Genomic DNA, 16,169 nt, shown 5'->3' with positions numbered 1-16,169 from the left:
AAGGCTGCAGTTTTGTGATTTGTGGAGAGCAAATTCCACTCCAAACAAAGGCCAAAGCAGAACCAGGGCCTCATGCAAGTTTCCAGGAGAGCAGGCTACAGTGGTCGTGTCTGGGTCCTCTCTGAGCTGAGGCAGCCCAGAAACCACCGCATCTTGGGGTGGAGTGGAGGGATTAGTCACTGGCGATGGCTGAGCATCATCCCCCAGGAGACATGCCTAGAGTGATGATGTGAAGGTTTATCAGTGCAATCTATCAACATTTGGGCAAAATATACCTTATATGTGAGATAGAGTTTCCACTCCTGATTGAAAAAAGGAGGGGGAGGAAAGGGAGAGAGATTCAGTGCCTAAGAATCCTAACACTTAGATGTCTTAATTAAAGGTAAACTTTCACTTTGGGGTGGCTGTGGTTAGACCAGCAGGCAGAGACCTGACAGCACAGGCTAAACAGAGAGAAAAAAGGCTCTTTCTTTTTCCTTTTTTTTTTTTCCCCCCAGGCATTCACTTTGGCCTCAGTCTGAAATGGCTTTGAAACTGCAGGCACCTTCATGTAAATGTTCTTAATAAAGAAAAAAAACGTCCTCTGCAGGACATTTGTAATCCTTCTGATTTAGATGTTTTAATAATGTGAGAGTTTATCTTGGAAGATGGTGGCTGACCTGGAATTAAAAGTATGGCTCTGCCAACGTACGACCTAAGAGTCCAGACAGAGGACTTAAATGTAATAGTATAATATGTGTCTGTATATACACGCACACATACACACACACATATATAGCCATATGTATGCGTGTGCTACAAAAACACATCTCTAAATAATCGTAAACTCCCTATAAAAATTATTTTAGCCCAAATTAAGGTATAGACAAGATCTGATTGGCTCAGACACTAGAGTGGTGCCCCATGATATATTCATTTCCTATCTGCTGTGGTTAATTGGGTATTTCGATTTAATTACCACAGTCAATAGCACTTTCAGTTGAGTGTCTTAAGTGTTCATTTAATTTACTGTAGATTTAATAAGGCAGTGGTTGCATGTTAAAGCTGTTAGCCATCTGGATGGGCTGCAAACCCATCTCTTCTCTTGGGTAGCTGGGGCCTGATCCAAGACACACTGATGTCTACAACAGCTTTTCTGTTGATTTCAGGAGCTCTAGACCTGGGCTCCTCGGGGAGCAGGGAGGTAGGCAAATGCCTCTGGCAGTGGGCTTCCTGGCTGGTGTGCGTGAGGGAGGGTGTTTTTTAAGGTGCCATTTCTTTTCTGTCAGGAAAAGCAATCCATGACTCAGGGCTTGGTAATTGTGAACTTTGAGACTGATCCTTTTGGGTTAGGATTTTAAGCAAAATTTCAAGAGGCTTCTCACAGCCTGCGTGAAGAGGCCACGAGCTGGGTCACACCTAGGAAAAATTAAAATAAACACACCGATTTGACAAGCCTCCTGCAACTCAGTGATCTATTTTACCCCTGTCACACGGTCTGGCAGAGCTGCTCTTCCTCCCTCCACCTCCTATGAGTCATTAGCTCATGCCAGGGGTCAGGAAATATGCAAGTCTGCAGATTTTCAGATGACTAACTTACAGGGGAGCAAAAAGAGGCAACCAGCAGATATCAGCATTGCCTGTCTTGATTTCAGTGCCTCTCTTAAATGTGAGCATGATCTGTTTAGGCAACAGATGATATAACATCAGACTATGATTGCAGGGTCTGGACTTCATGGCCTAGGGCCTGGCCCATCTGATCTACTTGCACATTCCCTCTTGCAAATCAGGTTTTGATAAAACAGTAAAGTGCCACGGTATTGCATGGTTTATATAGACACGGCATATCAGTTGTATCAGCACCTAAAGATACTAGCAGGTACTTGGGTTTTCCAGGAACACTTGGGTCAAGAGTGACCCAACATGACATGTACCAATATCCTCACCACATAGACCACATGCCTTGGATGGATGAAAAGAACTGGGGAAAAAAAGAGGGGTTTATAGGCAGAGGATGAGTAGCCAGGTTCCACAGCTGCTATGGGATAAGCAGGAGAGTGTTTTAGGGGATCCTAGAGGAGCTCATCAGTGCAGGCCATGGTGACCCCGTTGCCTCTTCTTCCAGTCAGCAATTGGGTTTATCCAGCAAACCCCCTGTCACTTACTGCCAGTTATACAATGTAGACGAAACTCAGGGCTGTAGCTAGCCCCTTGTAAGCTTCATGCTGCACAGAAGCCACAGGTTCTCTGGGGCCCCCATGGCCCCAAGGCTTGAAGCCAGGCTGTGTTTAAACCAGCAGCAGAAGCATCGTCAGCAACAGGACTACAGCACATGAAATCAAGTGGGGGGAAATTCTTCAGCTGCAGAAAGTAGGCAAAAGGCAACTGGAGATGAATAGGCTGCCTGACAGCTGGCAGACACGCAGGCTGTCTGCCATAGATGGTAATATAGGCACTGCAACTATTATGGCATCTGAAGTCAAAAAAGCAGTAAAAAGCTTTAACCTCTGCTATCCGGGAAAACAAACAGTGGCTTCAGATGCAGGCGGTGCAGGGAAGCCTCTGCTGTGGCTGTGACAGGCAAGCGGCCTGAAGAGCTCTGATGAGCTGTGTTTGGGATTAAGGGCTGCGAGCGCCTGGGTTAGTGCTTTATTTGTACTACTTATGCAGCCAGTTCTAAAAATTGTATTTCTGCTGTTATGATAATGATATTGCTATCACTGCTGCTATTTTCTTAACGCATCAAGGGAGCCTGGCCAGCCGTGCTTTCTTTCTTACGTGAGTGCAAACGGCGTTTAGATTTTTGTGGAGATCAGACACCAGACACATTCCTACATTCTTGTCCAATGTTCAATATTTTTCCATGAGTCAAGGAGAACAAGAATGGGCATATTGTGTAAATGCAAAACTCTGCCTTTTTAAACTGACACGATGAATTTCAGCCCTGCCTCTTTGTCTCTCTTCTCAGAACAGGGGCTTTTCAGCCTGCCAGAGTTTGTTACTTACTATCCTTGAAAACACAGGGAGGGAAAAGCCAGCCCTTGTTAATTCATTGTCCCAGTCACCTAGCAGTGCTGTGTCCTTAAGGATTGCTGGGGTTTTTTTTGCTCTTCTGAGTTGGTGAAGAGCTGTTGCTTTCCTGCCAGCCCCATTGTGTTCTCTTCGTAAAAGCCTGCAACACTAGAGGCACTTTAAAAAGAAGCGTGGAATCTGTTGTAATAGACAACCAACAAAAGTTCTTGCTGCAATCCACACTTCCAGTAAATGCTGGTTCATAATCCAGATTTCAGGCTTCAGGACTGATTCTTAATAAGCTACTGATGCAGGTCAGTGTAGCTGCATCTGTTTACAGCAACAGAAAATGTGTTTCACTGTTGCATCGGCCTTCAGTACAGATCCACAGACAAGATGTGTGCAGACATAGGGGTCCCTGGAATTTGAATTCCACTTGGGGAAAGTGGCAAAACACTTCCCCACCTCTGTTTTTTAAAGTGTGTGTGAAAGGTGCTTGATTGATGATCTAAAGGCTTAACTCATCTGTTCCTGACAGAGCAACAACTGCCCTGGAGTCTACTCAGCTTTGGTCCATGGCCCAAGCAAGACTTCATGGCCTGCCTAAGTACAGACCAGCACAGGCAGAAGTCTGTGTGCAAATAGAGTAAGACTTTTTTTTTCTAGACAGGGACCTCTTTGAATTTGTGCAGATATTTGAGTCAATTATAAAATGCATATTCCCATACTAGAGAATAAATGTGTACAAAAGCAGGTCTTGTCTAAGTAATAAGAAATTTCACTGAAGTGCTTTGATAACACTGAGTTTTCTGATACTGGAAAGTTGTTGAGTGTCTTCTGAGCACGCTTGACTCAGAGCTTCTTAGCTAAGGCTTATGAAAAAAAAAAGGGAACATATAACAGGCAAAAGGAAATAATTAGCACCAAGAATGATGTGGCAATTTTTTGTCCACTAGGAACTAGTCTGCTACCTCCACAGTTTCATATATAGCAGTTTGCTGTGCAGCCCTTCAAATGTAGTGATTTCTATTCACCATTAATTGGTGCTGAAAGGGTGAAAGGTTTCACATTTGTTATTGAAAAGGAAATTTTTTTTCCCAGTCCAGTATTTTCTAAAACATATTTGGATCCATATTTTGACACCTAAATAGATGCCTGCTTTTCAGAGGTGCTGAATGTGCGTTGGCATCTTTTGGAATTTATCTGGAAGACAGGGCTCATTATTAATGTGTTTGACAGTGTCTAAATGCATGAAGAGTGTTTTTCAGAAAAACAGATAAAGTCTTTGTCATGGAACCTTATAATCAAGGAGAGAGAAACAAAGACCAGCAATGTCCATTTAAAGACTCAGGTATCTCAATGGACTTTAGAACGAGCTTAAGGAAAAACATCATGTTGCAACTTGGATTCACGTGATGCGGAATCATCTTACTTGGTCAACCCTTTGTTTATGTCACTTAAACTACTTTCCCTGAAGGAACTTGTATAGAAACAGAGGTTGACATTTCTGGATTTCATCTCCTCCTCCTCCTCTCTCATCCTATGTGTGGTTGACTTGGACACAAGACAAGTGTGTACATTTCCTCCATTCACTCTACGTTCAAAGTTTTACAGTTACACACCAAATATCTCTTAGAAGTAGACAACAAAAAGGTGAGAGGCGAGGACCGTGAGTTGCTAACTACAGGAAAGTTAAAAAAAAGAGGAAATGGAGTGGAGCCTGGAGAGTTTGTGGAATCTTCATCCTTGGATGTGTTCAATGGTAGGCTGGACAATGACCTGAGCAATCTGATGAAGTTAGCTCTTCTTTTAGCAGGGCCTGGGCCACATAGTGTCTATAGGTACCTCGACAACTATGTCATTTTATGAGCCTAAGCATCTGCTAAGGAACTCTCCACTGAGACCCTTGACACAATAATTTTATTTTCTTTCTGTAAATGACATGGTAAATGAAAAAGCAGCAAATGAACTGTGCTGTGTTAGTGGTCTACAGAGACGGAATTGAAGAGACTTAGCTATTGAGCTATAGAACTGTAGAGATATTCCAGTGTGCAGCTCTTGTTGGGGACTTACTCTAGGTGTCTGGACTCCCTTATCCAGGTCAGCAGAGCAGCTGAACAGTTCTGCTGCTGGCCACACCTGGTGCATTGTTGTCATGTAAGCTAAAAAAGTGAGGCAGGACTGATGCTACAAAGCTCAATTTGTAATTGAGGGATCCTTCGAGTCCTTGTCTGAGCCATTTTCTCTGTGTAGCGAAAGGAATGTGGTTTCTTGTGATAACTGTGGTACCCGTGTCGAGTCTTGCAGGAGTGTGTCCCCTTGTAACAGTGTGTTGTGTCAAGAAGGAGATACTGTTCTACTCAGTCATTGCCAGAAAGGGAGTTTTTCTCATTTTTGATTTACAAAGCCAGTGATCACAACTGGGTCTAGAAACAGGCTGAAGGCTGCTGGAGGAAAATGTAACTTGGAGAATGGCTGTTATCTGTGACAGGCCTAGAAATGAGAGGCTTATTTTTCAGTGCTGTTTGAATTCACTCAAGTGATTGGTGTGCATAGGAGGTATGGCAAATAAGAAGCATCAGTTGTAATGAAACCACTTATATCCCATTCACTGAAAATTATCACAGTGGTCAAAAACACCTGAAAGTTTTGTGGTGACCCTTCACAGTTTACCACCACAGGAGATGTAATATATAGCTGACAGGGATGGACTCCTGTCCAGAACTACCAGAAGCATCTTCATCAGCTGCTTAGCATCCCATTCTGTCTCATTGGACTCAGTGATGAGTCTAGGGCCAACGATCCCCTTGGAAGAAAGCTATAGTCAGGATAAAGGCATTCAGTACAAAGTCTCCTGTGAGACTGGATGGCTGCAGAGAAATGAGGGCCCGTAGCAAAGGACTGTACTGACAGTCTTAGTTGCTGGCATTGCTGCTCCAAGCCACAAACCACAGTGTCTGCTCAGCAGCAGGCATTTACCTCAGAAGGGCAGGACAAAGGAGCTGAAAGGCTGCAGTGTGTAAACTGCATCACCTCATCGCTGGGGAGGTTTGCCACTGCTGCCTTGGTGCTGCCTCCTTGAGCCTCATCTTGGGCCATCTGAGGGTTACTGAAGGCATTGCCATTGAGGTTGTCTCCCACAGACAGGCCAAGGCATGGCTCCCGTTTTATTTCCCTTCCCTGCATCAGATTTTTTCTTTACATACTTTTCCTACCTATTCCGTGACCAGTATAACGCTGTTAAATGTTACATTTTAAATTTTGTGATGATGGACAGGCTGGAGCGTTAGGCTGAGGCCAATTTTATGAGGTTTAACAAGGCCAAGTGCTAGGTCCTGCACTTGGGCCACAATAACCCCATGTAACAATACAGGCTTGGGGAAGGGTGACTGGAAAGCTGCCTGGAGGAAAAGGACCTGGGTTTGTTGGTCTACAGCCAGCTGAATGTGAGCCAGCAGTGTGCCCAGGTGGCCAATGGCATCCTGGCCTGTATCAGAAATAGTGTTGGTCCCCTCACTACAAGAGGCAGGTTGAGGTGCTGGAGCATGTGCAGAGAGGTGGGCAATGAAGTTGAAGGGTCTGGAGCACAAGTCTAATGAGGAGCTGCTGGGGGAACTGAGGGTATTTAGTTTGGAGAAGAGGCTGAGGAGAGACGTGGTCACTCTCTACAACCCCCTGAAAGGAGGCTGTGTTGAGGTGAGGGGGTCAGTCTCTTCTCACAGGAAATGAATGATAGGACAAGAGGAAGTGGGCCTGAGTTGCAACAGGAGAGGTTCAGATTGAAGGTTAGTAAGAACTTCTTCACTGAGAGGGTTGTTAAACACTGGCCCAGGCTGCCCAAGGAGGTGGTGGAGTCCCCATCCTTGGAGGTATTGAAAAGCCATGTAGCTGAGATGCTGAGTGACATGGTTTTGTGATGGGCTTGGCAGTGTTTGGTTAGTGATTGGACTTGATGACCTTAAAGGTCTTTTCCAACCAAAATTATTTAATGATCCTATGGTGTCTGGTTCACATGGACCCTATTGTAATGTCATCTCCCTTTGGAAAAGCAAATCTTTTTGTAAAAGCCAAGCTTTTGCTAGATGCTCAGTAATAGCAAATATTCTCTTTGCTAGTTAGAGAGAAAAAGAAAGCCAGAAAATGTTCTTCAGAGATGTCTCCGTACATTTGACTTGTCAGCTTGCTCAAGCATCTTTCACTCATGCTCTTCACTCTGTCATTTCTCACATTCCTTTTAAGCATGATCTTTCAAGCTTTTCAGTACCGGAATGGTTGGGGTTTTTTTATCTTGTAGGTGCCTTTTTCTTACCCTAGGCTGCCCCTGGTCTCCTCTGTCCATACTTACTTTTGCCAGCTTTTGGAGCATTCAGTCCTGGGTGGTTGCTTGTTTCCAAACCTTTCCATTCATGATATCCAGCAGTTTTCTTGGGTTTGAATTCTTTCAACTTTTGATACTCAGAGAAAGACCAAATAATGAAAAATCACCTGAATGGCATCATGTGTTAGCCCAAGACAAGGCAACCCACTAATGATCTTCCATTGTCTCAGACAAATTTTTACCATTCATTCTTGTTCTATCATTCTGTCTGTGTTTTCAGGCTAAAGCTGAAACTCAGGAGTACAAATAGTAGTAAACATTTAGATGCTGGTCAAATTGCTCCCACTTTTACATTTTGCTACCAGATTTCTAAAGTGTTAGAAACACAGAAGTCGTGAAACACAGCCCTGACACATATGATTTCTAAACCTTTGCAGCATCTCATCAATAGCAATGACAAATTTATCTGGGGAAGAAACACAACCACCTTGATAAGGCTGCAAAACCCACCACTCTTCTCTCTTACCTGTTTCTCCCTTGGCCACTGACAACCAATCCCCATGAACTGTAGAATGGTTTGAACCTTGATGTTTAATTCATATCCTCTTATAAATATTTTATCATCACCTTTCATAAGTCAGCATCTTCCTATTTCCAAACAAATGTTCAGTTGCTCTTTAGATCTTGCTGAGCTCTGCATCTGTCATGTATTTCTCAGACTTTGTCCACATTGGAAGAAGTTTATAATTTCTTTGGGATGGAGTTTACTGCTGTTGCTATTTGCTAAAACCCCTCTTGATCTGCAATTAATCCATTAGGGTCTTACTCTACATACTTTTATAGTTTTATCTTTTATTTCTCACTTCTATTCTTCATTCTCTTCATAGAAATATCTTCAAAGCTCTTAAATCATTGTTGTTTATTGTCTCCAAAATCCTCTAAATTTCTGCCTATTCTGTTCATATAGGTCAAACTTGTAGTGGGGTTCACTTTGCCTGTCCTGACACTGCATCCTGTAAGCTGAAGGTTTTGAAAATGGCTATTAAGTACCACTCTTGTTTTATGCTTTTCTTAATGAAGTGAATGTGCATAATGGGAAGAAGCAGCAGGAAGATGCTGATACAGGTCAAACCCGCCCATCAAGCAAGTGCAGCAATCTTATTAAAGATGTCCTCTTACCAAAGACCTGGATTTCATCCTAAATGTTACTTCTCCACTGAAGTTTTTGGCTGAGGATCTGGAATCCTTCCTCCTAACAAAAAGCCATTTTGCCTGTTGCTTTTAAGAGTCTTAGTTGATGCAGTAGTGGTAGGCAGTTCCCATTGAAGCAGACCCTCCTCCCGGGTGCTAGTCTGATGCTGGAAGCGTGTCTAGGTAATATGCTGAAAGGATCTCTTTTCTTTTTTCCAATAGACAAGTGATAACTTTCTCTCCTGTGAACTGTAACATACCCTGCAGAAGACTTTAAGGTCAAATAGTTTGTGTGAGTACCCTCTGTGATGCATTGATTTGCAGGAATGGAGAAACAGTCTAAATATTTCCTTATTTTTCACTTATTTTCCAAGACTGGATAGAAGGCTGTTGTCTTCCTCCAACTTATAATACAGAGGGTTGAAGAGGAGATAGGTGCTTAGGTAATAAAAGCCCATGTGTGGGCATGGATATGTGCTCTAATGAAGTTACAAAGCCTTCGTACAGACATTTTAGAAGTGATGCTGGGCAGAAAACCAGGACCAGACTGCTCACAGCAGTCTTTTCTTAGGTGAAATCTGCTGTGCTATTGATTTCTGAAAGGCAAATCAAATAGCAGGAGCCACATTTTTAAGGATTAGGAGCTTCCTGTGCAAGACAGTATGTGTTTTTAATACTTTAAGCTGACTTATGAAACTGGTAAACAATGTGGTGGGTGATGTTGGATGACCTCTTTTACATGCCTGATCATCCTGTCAACATTTATAATGCATTTGATATTTCCTTTTCATTAAGATAGGATCAGTTAAGCAGTTGCATTTCCCAAAGCTCAGGTTGCATTATGCTTTGTTCCACATTTCATGGTAATAAACGTTGACATAAATTTCTGTAGATTTCACATAAAGTGATTGTTAATTTATTCATGTTTGAAAAGGATCTTAAAAAAAAAAAAAAGAACAAAAAAAGAACAGAAAAGACTTCTCCAGAAGACAAATACGCAGCTTGCAGGATAAAGAATCCAGATCTTTCATGCCTGTTTGTTTTGCACACAGTAATGACTGCTACATTCTGATTAGCAATCTTGACCTAGTTAAAGTGCTATTGTTTCTCTGTGTTTCTATTCTTCTAAAAGACTGTGGCTAGACATGATATTTTATAATCCATCAGATGTAAAATCTGCATAAAAAATATAATTATTGTGCTTCAGCAACTTGGACCAAAGCCCTGACGTTATATTTCTAGGCAGTACACTGTGAATAATGTGAATGCATTTTTAGGTTGGTATGTTCAGTTGGCAAGACATGTAATTTTTCTGTAAGTGAAGGTAAACTGGGATTTCTAACATACTGATTAGAATTCCAGCCTTGTTCCCAGCTAATGACAATTAAGTGGATACTTGTCAGTCAAGGAACATCTTTATTTGTTACTATAAATTCAGTTTTCATGACACTTATTACTGCAAACAAGTATAAAACCTTCTTACCTCTCAGTCAGCATTATTATTGACAGTGGTGCTCATGCCTAAGGGTCAACCAGAGCTAGGATGCCAGTGCAAGGGGCCCTGTATAGACACCGAGTCTCTTCCCAAAGAGCTTTTGATCAGGTGGGTGATGGGAAAGTCTGGGCTGTGTAGAGCAAAAATCTCCTGGCAGCAAACCTTGCTCCCTGTGGTCAGAGTGGTCTCAGGAGCTGGTTAGCTGGATGGGAGGAAAGTGAGGCAGTGTGGAGATGTGCTGGCTCAAGCAGCTGTACTCAACAACAGCGTGGGGCTTAAGGCACCTGCACCTCCTCCTGACTGCTCAGAGAGCAGTTAGTCCCTGTTCTGTGGACACCGAGTGGGTGGCAGGAGACACCTGGAGCTGAGCATGTCCAAACCAAGCTGGAGTGGGCAACAGTATCTGCTACTCTTGCATGGCTCTTTGCCACTGTGGTAAGATACCCTTGACTCCACTATGGTGCGGTGAGGACACACCAGCTCTCAGCACTACTCCCAGTTGTGCAGTGTGCCCAGACCCTCCACTCTGACACTCAGTCCTTCATGAAAAATTAATGTTGTTTCCCAGATCAGCATCATCCAGCAGACTGGACTTTCTGAACTTGGAGTGCCAAAACCTCTCTGAAGACAGCTCTCATGCTTGCATTGTCAGCCATGTCACAGAATCACAGAATCTCAGGGGTTGGAAGGGACCTTGAGAGATCATCCAGTCCAACCCCCCTGCCAGAGAAGGGCCACCTAGAGTAGGTCACAGAGGAACTCGTCCAGGTGGGTTTTGAATGTCTCCAGAGAAGGACACTTGACAACCCATCTGGGCAGCCTGTGCCAATGCTCCATCACCTTTCCTTGTATTTCTTTGGAACCTCTTGTGTTCCAGATTGTACCCGTTGCCCCTTGTCCTATCATTGGTTGTCACTGAGAACAGCCTGGCTCCATCCTCCTGACACCCACCATTCACATATTTGTAATCATTAATGAAGTTGCAAATGAAGACAAAAGATTAAAAATAAATACCATCTTGCTGTGCAGAGCTGGTGCAGAGCAGCGGAGTTGGGGAGAGGTGCTCAGAAGAAGATGATGCTATTGTGATCTTCAGGAGACACGTCAGGATGAGCCTGATGCCTTGGGTGTGGGGAAGGATGGGAACAGCCAAAGCCACCAGATTTCAGGATATATGTTGAAAAAGCTGTAACTAGAGCCCTTTTGTCTGTTCCTAACAAGTGCATCTGTAGTCAGAAGGAGGCCATGAGGATGCATGGGTGATATGGTGTTAGGACCGGTGATGGCCCTGGAGGTGGCATCTCAGGTCTGTGGCTCCTCCTTGTCCTTGTATCAGCCCCAGGGCATCTTGGTGGCTCCATAGCTGGCTGTGGTGTGAGTCACCATGACCATCATGTCTGGCTGAAGGTGTAAGAAAAAAAGGAGAGGGGCACCCAGTCCTTCTGCATGCTGAGGAGATGCCTGCAACAGGGAGGCTCTGCTCTGGTGAACTGCAGTCCGTGCCTGGGGAGGCACTCTGTGGCTCACTCCATGTGGATGCCACAGGAGATGGCACTGCAGAAGGCTGGCAGCAGACACTGAGAACCACTGTTTCACAAATAAGAGCTGCTGTCATTCAGGATCAGGCTGCAAGTCCCAAGGATCCCTCACTTTGTCCAGGCTTGAGATGCAAAGGTGCTTTCACAGCATAAATAAGAAGTAGCATTCTCCCCATTTTCCTCCTTTGGAATGAATTTTTTTTAGTCCATTTTCATTGTTTGAATATTTTCTGTATTTTTCATATCATTCCTTTACTCCTTCCCTTTCCCAGATACATGAAGGATTTTGTTTACAGTGCAGCCATAGATACAGCCAGTACATATTGTGGGAAAGTCTAGGAAGTCCAAAAGGGACCTTTTAAAGTGGATTTGTCTGCTGTCTCTATATTAAAAGCATAAAACCCAAAGCTTCCTTTTTCCCCTCAGAATTATTACTCCTTGTGAACCGCTAACACCGCAGTGCTGCCTGCATCACACACACAGTGTGGTAATCACTTGGGTTTTAACTTAGCAGCACATTACAACTTTTGTCCCCGTTGTTTCCACACACAAGCTAAGAATCTGCAAACCTTAGCAGGAAAATGTGAGAGAGGGGAGAACAAAGGCGACAGGAGGCCTTCCTTTAACGCCTTCAGCTAATAAGGATTAGTGGAGACTTAAAACTGTCACACTGGCATTTTCTCTGTAGTTTGCTTGGAGCACCTTGGTGTTTTGGTCCAGTCTTAAGTGGCGAGCCATAAACATTTTGAGATGACAATCAGATGTGTTACCAGCATCTCTGTACAAGGCCAAGGATGGGTTGCACTGGGAAATGCATTTTTTTCTTCGTATCTGCAGGCACTATGGAGCTACTCGGGCAAGTCAGGGACAGGCTGTGTATTACTTGTCCTGAGAGCTGTGAGACTAAAGGAAGTCCAACTAGAGATGTGTAAAAATTAAGACTTTTTGGTGAAAGTGAAACCAGATAATTCTTATCTTTTCCTGCTGTCCAAGACAAGTTGTATTCTTGGCCATGTTGGACAGTTCCAGTGGAAAGGAATACAAAGTGAATGCACATGGATAATGTCAGAAATTGATCAAAGAAGTGATAAAAACACTGTTAAATGTGGATATTTTGGAGAAAACTATCTCTAAAATTTCTCATGGGCAAATTGTGCTTCTGAACCAAAAATGTTTTTGTTTCAATTTTCTGAAGAAACTTTTGAGACAGAAAAAATGTATATATTTTCAGAAAAGTTCCCCTAGTTTTACATTTGGTAAAAAAAAAAATCAATCAAAACAAAGTTGAAGCAAAAGCTCTTCTTTTTTTTTTTTAAGAGAAATGATTTGATTCCAAAATTGATACTCTGATTATTAGCTCAGAGGAACTCCTGCTGATTTGACCTGCTGTCAGGGAGCATTAGAGAAGAAGGTAGCCTCTTAAATCCCTGTTAAGACTCAGAACAAGTTTTAAATAGAAATTAATTGTCTCTCTGCATAGGAGGTGGTGTCACACTGGGTCATTTAGACCAAGTCCTCTCTAGAGTTTTGCCCTCCTCTGTTAACCTCCCTGAGCAGTTTGGCCAGTAACAGCACTGCGTTGTCTTGCAAATGTGATCTCCCGAGGCTTAGCCCATGCAGTCTTAACTTCAGAAAGTCAGTGCATCCAACAGTCTCTCTCTGTAAGCAAACACGTGCTGACTCACCAGAGCCTGCTCAGCAAAAGCTGGTGCAACAACACAGGCTGCCAGGAAACGCACAAGCCCTTTGATGGTTCATACAGTGCTGCCCACCTACCTGTGAGATGCAGCGGTGCACAGAGGGCTTCCTCCTCTTGCACTTACTGTCATGTCACTCATTTCCCATCACACGGCCTCTCAGTATTACACAGCTCAGGCAGTTTGAGATGTGTAATCATGAGCCCGTTTGACCTGAGGAAAGTGCCTATGTGTTATAGGAACTTTACCTTTTTGTCTATTGACCCAACTCAATCCTGGCTTCCAAATTAGAAGAGATGGAGCTCAAAATCTGGCATGCTTTTTTTTTTTTTTACCCTCTAAAGAGCCTATCCTTTGTTTGGGGGGAAAAAAGGCTCAAGTAGTGACTTTCAATCAGTAGTTGAAAAGCGTTGATTGCTAGAAAACTACAAACATTTCAGTGATTGAACCCTCATCTACTCTCTTCTGAAAACAAAACAGGCATGATGCTGGGGCAGCAGTGCCCTACGGAACACAGCGTTCAGATGAAAAAGCAAGACAGAAAGGCTTGTGATGGACACTGTTCATCTCGCTGAACAAATGTAGACCAGTCCCCCACAAACTGCCCCAACACATAATTGGTAACAGCTCAATATAAGGAGACAGAAGGGGCTTCATCCATGTGAGCTTCCACATCCTTCCTATGTCCTTGCCCTCCACATCCCTTACTCACGGGGGATGTGAAAGTAGAACTTTTCCAGCAGCCTCAGTGAATTCCTCTGAGACTCTCCTGCATCTTTGCAGCTTCACTTGCTCTCCTTACTGCTTTAAGGTGGGGATGTCTATCGTCCAGGGTGTTGTCAGCATTCAGAGGGTAGCATTTGCAAGGTTCTGGGGAGATGTGACAAGCCAGCACTTGTTACGTCTTCTTTAGAAATATATAGTGCCCTTTTTGGTGGCCACATTAGCAGAGCAGATGTCATGGAACCAGAAGTCCTCCAGTCCATATTGAGGGATGTGTCTGGAGTTCATGGTGCTCTCATGGGCTCTGAAGCTGTTTTGTGTGTCAAACCACAGTTCACCCCTATCTGCTGGCAGCTAGTTCAAACGCAGGTGAAAAGCAGCTACTACACACAGTGTGGTGTAACACCTGTGTTTTTAATTGTGGCAGAAAGCCCGGTGCAGGTGCTCTGGGAATGTGAAGACATTTGAAACAGTTTCCCCTGCTTCAAAAGGTCAAGCAAAAGCAAATTTAACTCAGAAAGGCATATTAACCAGAGAAAGCATATGCAGAGGGTAATATTCATTATCTGTTCAGCCTTTCTGTCAGCAACACATCTGAAAGCAAAACATGCTACCAAGTCATGTATTCTGATCATCTGGGGACTTCCCCATTTTCCAGAATGATTTCTATACTGACAGCAAAGATGATGGTAAAAGGAAGTGCAGCTCACCTTTTTTTTTGCAAAGGAAAGTACGGTGACTCACACGTTTGAAGGAACGTGGTAACCAAAGACACTCCATGCCCAAAACTCTCCCCACTGGGGAGACACCTGATGGCAATAGTTACTGCTGAAGGCACAGGCTCTGCAGACTTGTACACATAGGCACCAACATGTCTGTCCTTATTAAACAAAAACATGAGTCTGTGATTCTAAAGCCATTCTGGAAACTTGAGATATGAGGTTTTTGGTGTCAGAGAGAGAAATTACAAGCTTTATTTTTAAGGGCTAAACTCAGTGACCTGCTGATGCAATAGAAAGATAGGTCAGTATGGAGGAAATATGTGTATGTCAAGAAGTCACTGGTATTCACACCAGAATAAAAGTGGAGTTATCTGGGAAGAGTTCTTACCCATAGATAAGCCTGAAGTTGAGGGCAATGGGGGACAAACCAGAGTATTACATGCACGAGGACTTCTTTAAACCACCCTTCCTCACTTAACTGGAAAGTTAGAGTTCTCAGTGTTCCCTCTGCCCTCGCAGCCTCCCAAGGCATCACTGTTTGTATGAGTGCCATTTTCTCCCTCGAACACGGAGGTATTTGTCAGATGATGTTGTCCTGTTGCCTCTAAGGCCAGTGTACCTCTGCCCAGGTGCAGAAAGGCAGAAGAAGAGCTGTGTTTCCCTGTGGAGCTTCCTGAGATTGCTCACAGCTGCAGCAGTGACAGCATAGGCACCGTGAGCACCGTAGGCTGTGTGCCCACAAGGTCACTGCCTGCAGAGCACACTTGAATGCACAGAGCTAAAGGTACGACAGTTGCACTGGTTCAACAGTCATCTATTCTTTTATGAACCGTTTTCACAGCAGCAGAACTTGAGGGTATCTGCACCTTACATGAGGACATATGCACCAAGTCCAAACTTTTCAACTCGTGGGACTGTGTTTTGTGTGCACAGGATGGGAATTCGTGGAAAATACATCATAGGCCAAACTGTTGGCTGACATAACCTGACATGGCTCCAGTGGCTTCATTTTCAGTTTTGAACAAGGTAACACCTAATACCTTTAATTATAATCAACTCTGGCCAGTATAAACTTTACACGAGACCAGGACGCCTGTATCTTGTGTGTGCCATTAAAATATCTCCTAGGACCTTTGTACTCTGCAGCAAAAATAGTCCTTTGGATCATATACCAAACTCAGGAGAGTGAAATCCTGCAGCAGTGGATAGAGACGATGGCAGATTTCAGGACTACTTTAGTCTCTACTGTCTAACAGTACTTTAAACTTGTCTGGCATGGGAAACAAATCTGGGGCGGATGTGCCCTAGGCTTTGCCATGTACAGCTCTGGACACCTCTGTCACTCACATCCATGGGGAAAAGGGGTCTGTGATCAACAGAAGGCACCAGTGCTTGAAAAATGCTGGTGATTGCAAGAAGAGGAGTGATGGTGGCAAGGAGGTGTCTCGCTTACAACATATTTTTCTACAGTTCTGCATAGTTTCATTGACTGAG

General features: G+C 43.7%; 1 protein-coding gene across 1 annotated transcript in view; it reads left to right on the top strand.

The window, feature by feature from the left end:
* Positions 1–16,169, top strand: part of MAML2 (mastermind like transcriptional coactivator 2) — a 218,678-nt gene that overhangs the window by 131,764 nt on the left and 70,745 nt on the right. The window lies entirely within an intron of this gene.

The sequence above is a fragment of the Colius striatus genome, chromosome 1 (genome assembly GCF_028858725.1).
Source record: "Colius striatus isolate bColStr4 chromosome 1, bColStr4.1.hap1, whole genome shotgun sequence".
NCBI classification, from domain to species: Eukaryota; Metazoa; Chordata; class Aves; order Coliiformes; family Coliidae; genus Colius; species Colius striatus.
The sequence above is the reverse complement of the archived record's forward strand: the minus strand, read 5'-3'. Positions and strand labels throughout refer to the sequence as shown.